The sequence below is a fragment of the Pieris rapae genome, chromosome 13 (genome assembly GCF_905147795.1).
Source record: "Pieris rapae chromosome 13, ilPieRapa1.1, whole genome shotgun sequence".
Taxonomy (NCBI): domain Eukaryota; kingdom Metazoa; phylum Arthropoda; class Insecta; order Lepidoptera; family Pieridae; genus Pieris; species Pieris rapae.
In genome coordinates, this window is record NC_059521.1 from 5,852,913 (window position 1) to 5,858,934 (window position 6,022).

At 33.9% G+C, this 6,022-nt stretch overlaps 1 long non-coding RNA gene across 1 annotated transcript; it reads left to right on the forward strand.

Moving 5' to 3' along the window:
• The first annotated feature begins 1,474 nt into the window (after positions 1–1,474).
• LOC123689661 lies at positions 1,475–2,088 on the forward strand. Its single transcript, XR_006750579.1, has 2 exons — positions 1,475–1,697; positions 1,962–2,088. It is a non-coding gene; the product is annotated as an uncharacterized LOC123689661 (long non-coding RNA).
• The last annotated feature ends 3,934 nt before the right edge of the window (positions 2,089–6,022 follow it).

The following is a 6,022-nucleotide window of genomic DNA, read 5'->3' on the forward strand; positions in this document are numbered from 1 at the left end:
ATTATTTGTATTGACTTTTTTTTTACAAGAATTTTTCAATGTGTTATTCTGGAGGCTAATGAACGTTTGATCGAAAACAAATTTAAAATGACATTATGGTTATCAAAACTGGGATTCTATTTTTGTATATACTAAAACCTTTTTGAAACAAACTTCAACTATCACTGAGTATTTTTTTTTTCAGTAAATAATCTTTCATTCTGTAGAAATTAAATTTGGCGTATTGACGTTTCGGTAAAAAATTTCGTTCGTTTCCAACAAATATAAATTATTGGTATACTCAAGTTATTGTGGAAGGAAAAAATCAGCATGTCCGAACCCAAGCCTTCATGCGGTGTGCCTTGTTGTGGTCAAGTGGCGGGTCTATCATATCCAGCTCCATTCGCTGGACCTTGTAATGGCGTCTGCATCGGCCCCTGTGGTAAACCTTTTGGTAGCTACAGTTGGCGCCACGGACCAAGCTGTCCGTAACTCAAGATTCATATTATTTCATAAAGTAAATTGGTCATTGATGTTTCCTTCGAAATTGTTATGTAACTATCCAATACAGAACTATAACTATTTATAGTGAATAAATAAAGAGTGTTTTAATACCTTGTTTGTCTTAATAAATTTTATTTCTTACATCTTAAATGAATCGTGTAAAAACCTTAATAGACTAACATCATATTGTTGAAGTATTAAAACTAATTTCAAATGGTAATAAAATTAAGCGAGGTTTAAATTCCTGGAAACAACACCTGGTTTCCTTTTTCCAGTAAATTGGCCCCGTGAACAATTTGTTTGAGACAGGAAACGAGTCGCTTTTTGGCTCGAAGCCATCAGATAAAGACAGGAAACGACGCAGTCTTGCGAAAGATAAGAATCTCTTGCATTTAACAAGTTCACCGAAAGTTTAATAATAAAATCGTTATTGCTATAACAATTTATAACCTCATTTTGGTATTTATTCAATATTTTACTATATAGGCAACTAGATAATATTCTGTACTTCCTGTAGTGACAATAAAACGCGGTTAAAAATTAAGCCATTTAATTAATTTGCTGAAAAACAATGATAATTTTATAGTCTAAATGTTGTCAGTGGTAGTTGTAACAGGGGCCGACCGGTGAGCAGCAACAACCTTGGACACAGGGCAGGCTACATGTAGTCATGGGTGGGTCGCAACCTCCAGGACACCTGGCGAAGGTACCGATGGTGAAGCAACGATAGCAGCCGTGGTATACCATTTTTTTTTAATTTTTCCAACAATTTGTGGCTCCCGGGATGAGTCTGGATCAAAATATTTGTGAAGGCCTAAACTATTTTAATAGTGTCAATTTTGTGTCAACTTTGTTTTTATTTTTCGGTGTGATGATTCCTGCCACAGATTCCTCTATCCAGAAGAGACATTACATATTACAGGCCGCACACAAAAATTTAAAACACAAATACAGCCATTTGAAAATCGAATTTCAGCCAGCGATGAGCCAGTGAAATCATTAATTCGCAAGCATTCAACGTTCAACGTCATTTTCAAGACCTTTTTTTCAAAATTTTCGTGCTGATATGCCGGTGTACTATGGAGGCTATGTGGGAGGCCCCCATGGCGGCGGCTATTGTCTATTCTCATACCAGCCTTGCACGCCAACAACGGGAGGCTGCGGGCCCTATGGAACCTTGCCCGGTCCCTGCTGCCCACCATCCTGCTGATTTGGTGAAAAACCTATAAAATTCGCTTCATAGTTAATTATTCCCATTGAAACACAATGAGCAAAAATTTAAAAATTGCATTTTTCCTTACTAATTTTATAATTCATTTCAGATAAAGAACATGTTCTTTTATTTTTAAATTTCCAGTGAAAAAAAAACGAAGTATCTTTTTTTTTATTTTTAGTTTTAATTAACAACATGGAAAATTAGGATTCTATTGTTAAAACCTATGGCGAATACTGTAATGTATTTTTATGTATTGTTACAGATGAGGAAATCGTATCAAGATGAACCATTTAACTTCTTGGCCTCAGTCACCTCTTCTGTGTAAATCTTGCCTTGATTTTCAGTGTTTGTAGTTTTTAGGTTATAAATAAAAAATAAGTATTTAAATGTAAGATTTTTAATTTAATCCTTGAGTCTTAACACTGCCAACTTGTAAAATCTAAATTAACTAGTTCATCACTATCAATGCCACTAGGGCATTTCATCTTTAAATTTGAACTCGCTTTTGAACTTTACTGGTACACACTCCTTTGATAACGTCGTAACTTGTCGTAAAACGTTAATTGTAAAAACGTTTATTCAATTCAATTCAAAATCATTAATTCATGTAGGTAACAATGTACACTTATGAACGTCAAAAAAAGAAATATACATTATACGCTTCTAATTGTACATTTACTGCCAGTTCTCAAATCAAGGGCGTAGAACGGAAGAGAAGAATTGGCGATAAACTCTCCGCCACTCTTTAATCGCCAAGTTTTTTCTTTTACAAAGCGTTTGTAAGGATCTGCAACCATTACAACATGTTCCATATGACAGCTTGAGTAATAAAGAATAATAAAATAAATTCAAAGATAGAGAAAGAGGCTTGGTGAAATAGGAGCACGCACTTACGTACTCGTGAGAACAATACGCAAATACGTAGTAGAAACAACTAATATCACCCGCATACACGAATTCCAGTACAACCAGTCACCACAAGTATCACCCCGTTCACGAGTATGGCGCATGGCCAGCCATCGCCCCCCTCGCCATATTTTAGGTAGAGAGACAATCTGACGCATGGACGCTGCTACGAGCAATTGCATTTAGTGAGTATGACGATCCTTGAAATGTGGATCCAAGAAAATAGTAGTGTATTTGAGATTAATATTATTTCGTAATTAATATAGCTATGTAAATAAGGATGTACCTATGTGATTTTGCAGAAATTCTGTTACCTGCTATTATGTAGGATATATGGCGTAATCATAAGTGCAAATGCAGAAAAAATACAAATACTTTTAAAATTACATTTATTAAATTTTCACAAAAGCTTGGTTTACAGAATTGCATTTCGCTGACCATTTGAGGCTTCGTCCCTGTGTTCTGTCTATGTGCAGACTCTTCGCCCCCCGAGCTCTAAGAGGGCTTTGTGCGTCACTGCTACGTCAACTTGGACGAGGAGCGACTCAACTCATCAAGGAGCTTGGCTCTTGACGGAGCGACGCGGCCGCACAACTCACAGTTCACCAAGTTCGCATGCCTTGACTATGCACGGGATTCACAGGCATCTGACCGGCTAAGTTTTAGCAGTAGTACCCGCAGCAGCCGCCGTAGCATGGAGCACAGCACGGTGAACAACACGAGTAGCAAGGCCCGCAGCAGGGCGAGCAGTAAGAACCACAGGGATAGCAAGGCATTTTTAGTGGAAAGCGATGAAGCACTGGTTTAATAGGGAGATGGATTTTTTTTATACTTTTTTAACTGTTTTCTTCTATTGCGTCTTGTTAGTTTGAAGTTTGATTGTTGAATGATTCCAGTTTGTCCATCATCTTTAAAGAAACGTCGGTAGAGCGAAAAATTTCCGAATTCGAATTTTCAAATTTAAAATTATAACATTTTTTTTTTATTTTAAAAGAAGAACACATAGGTGTAAAAATATATCGAAGTCAAAAATTCAGGAAAAAAGAAATTAAAGTCAATTAATAAACTATAGATTCAATCTAGTTTGAACTGCCTACTATTATCTACTTATACCTTCATAACAAAAAGTCTGTATACGTATTCATATAAGTTGATAATAGAACATAGAAACTGTTTCTGGGAAGTTGGTATTAAAGGCACTGTAGGTAATGGATTCTCAGAATGTGTTATTAGAAAATTATAAGGCTTTCTGACCTCTGTTTAGTCAAATGGAAATCCGTGGAAACCTTTGCCTTATAAGAACTGATATTAAAAATACCGCACGCCCCGTTGTAAAATACATATGTACTAATAGTATATATATATATAGTATTATATAATATATATCTGGAAGTTTTCAAGACGGAACACAAACATTATGCTGGCTGTATATCACAGTAGATTTTAATCAATTTCTTAAATAAAACTAAAACTATTTTAGTTCAGATTTTAGCTAGAAATACACTTTCACTCAAAATACACTCACTTCGTTAATAAGTTTACATTGTTGACAACTCGTCAAGTTCTACATAAGTATTAAAAAAATAAAATCGTTTCAAGTTTGTAAGGCATTTCATAATAATTTCTCTATATTAAGTATTAATTTAACACGTTCGTATTACAACTCTAAAAACGAAAATAACAATAAAATAATTATATTATTAATAATTTTCTTAACCTACATAGTAAAAATAAAAATAATTAAAAATTAATAAAGAGAAATTAATACAAATTTAAAAAGTTTGGCCCCTGTGTCAGTGTACCTTTTACACCAGCGAGAGAAACACCAGCTATGTCACCAGCTATGTACCAGCAGGCACCAACTAAAATCTTTATTTAACGCCTGTGCACATGAACCCCACGGCTCAAGTGTCTCTACTCCAAATGGAAAGATAATTATTTTGTATTAATGTAAATATACGAATTCAGAATAAGCTACATTTTTCAGAAAACTGATACTGAACTGAAAAACGGCGAGATTTTATTTATCATAACTAGCGTTCACAGAGCCGTTCTAATTGGATTTTCCAGGCAAACTACGTGCTGCAGACAACGTTATTACATTCCCGTAGTTTATGCACTGCTCCTATTTCAATCAATTACTCGTAGAAATGCAAAAATATATTTCGACTACTTATAAAGTTAATTTTAACTAAAAGAATCTCAGATGTTTGTTTAATGTGGTTTGTAGGCCTTAGCTTTTGGCTATTGGACTTAAACTATTAGGTTACCGAGAAAATGCTAATCATAACTAAATAGTTGAGCATATAGTTGACACAAATTTTATGTAAATGTTAGTTAATAATTATTTAGAGTATAATTGTGTAAGACACACACACACACAAACTCACACACATACCCATGTGGTTTCCTTATAATATATACATTCCTCATGTACATACTATTATAAAAGTAGAAAAATTTAAATATTTCTTATTTTGTTAACGTACCTACTGTAACCATAATTGTCTGTTCTTTATTACTAATTATCTTTTGTCGATCCCAAGTGGTGGAGGCCTGATGACCTGTAACACAGGTGCACAACATTTAGCAGACATCAGTCTCACATAAACAATAACAATTAGGTACTCCAAAGAAGAATGACAATTATTTAGATACATTATCTCTCTTCTCCGTGTGATTGATTTTTCTACTTTATATATGAGGGCCTAACATAATAGTGAACAGCTAAGTAGGTAGAGAACAATCAAAAATTATCATCGCCTTATCCGTTAATTTCCCCCATTTTTATCATTATTAATCGCAACTTCTAAACCTAAATAGAACTAATCTCAGAACAATGTGGGGCACGTCAATTGTCTACAAATTATCGATAGAAGAATCGTTTAATTCGTCGTTAAAATAGGCAGTTGGCCCGTAGACGGTGAGGAAATTACTTATTATTTTCTTGCTCATGGAAATTCCCCACGGTTTTATTTTAGTCTAGTCTATGCATATGTTTATAATTCCCATGACTGTATCTATTTTATTATTTTTTGGTTTTTAGTACATTTATCTTAAACATTGCAATGTATGCTTAACATAAAACCGTTTAACTTAAAAAGTTTTTATACATATTTTTATTTCCATGTAAAGATAACTCTGCCGAAGTATTTCCAAACAGACAATAGAATTTCAATCTTGGAAATCACTTTTTACAAACAAGCAAACATATAATTGTGACTATTATTTTAAAACTTAAAACTTAAATTTAAAACTTAAAAGCAAAAACACGTGCCACTTTCCCAAGAAATTGCTTTAGAGTAATTGTGGAAGTTTCTTAGTAATAACCACTTTCTGACATTTCGAAGAAATTGTCCACTGCAAATCGTTTAATTATAAAATTAGCTGCTATAGAGAACGTTCCTTTAAATAACG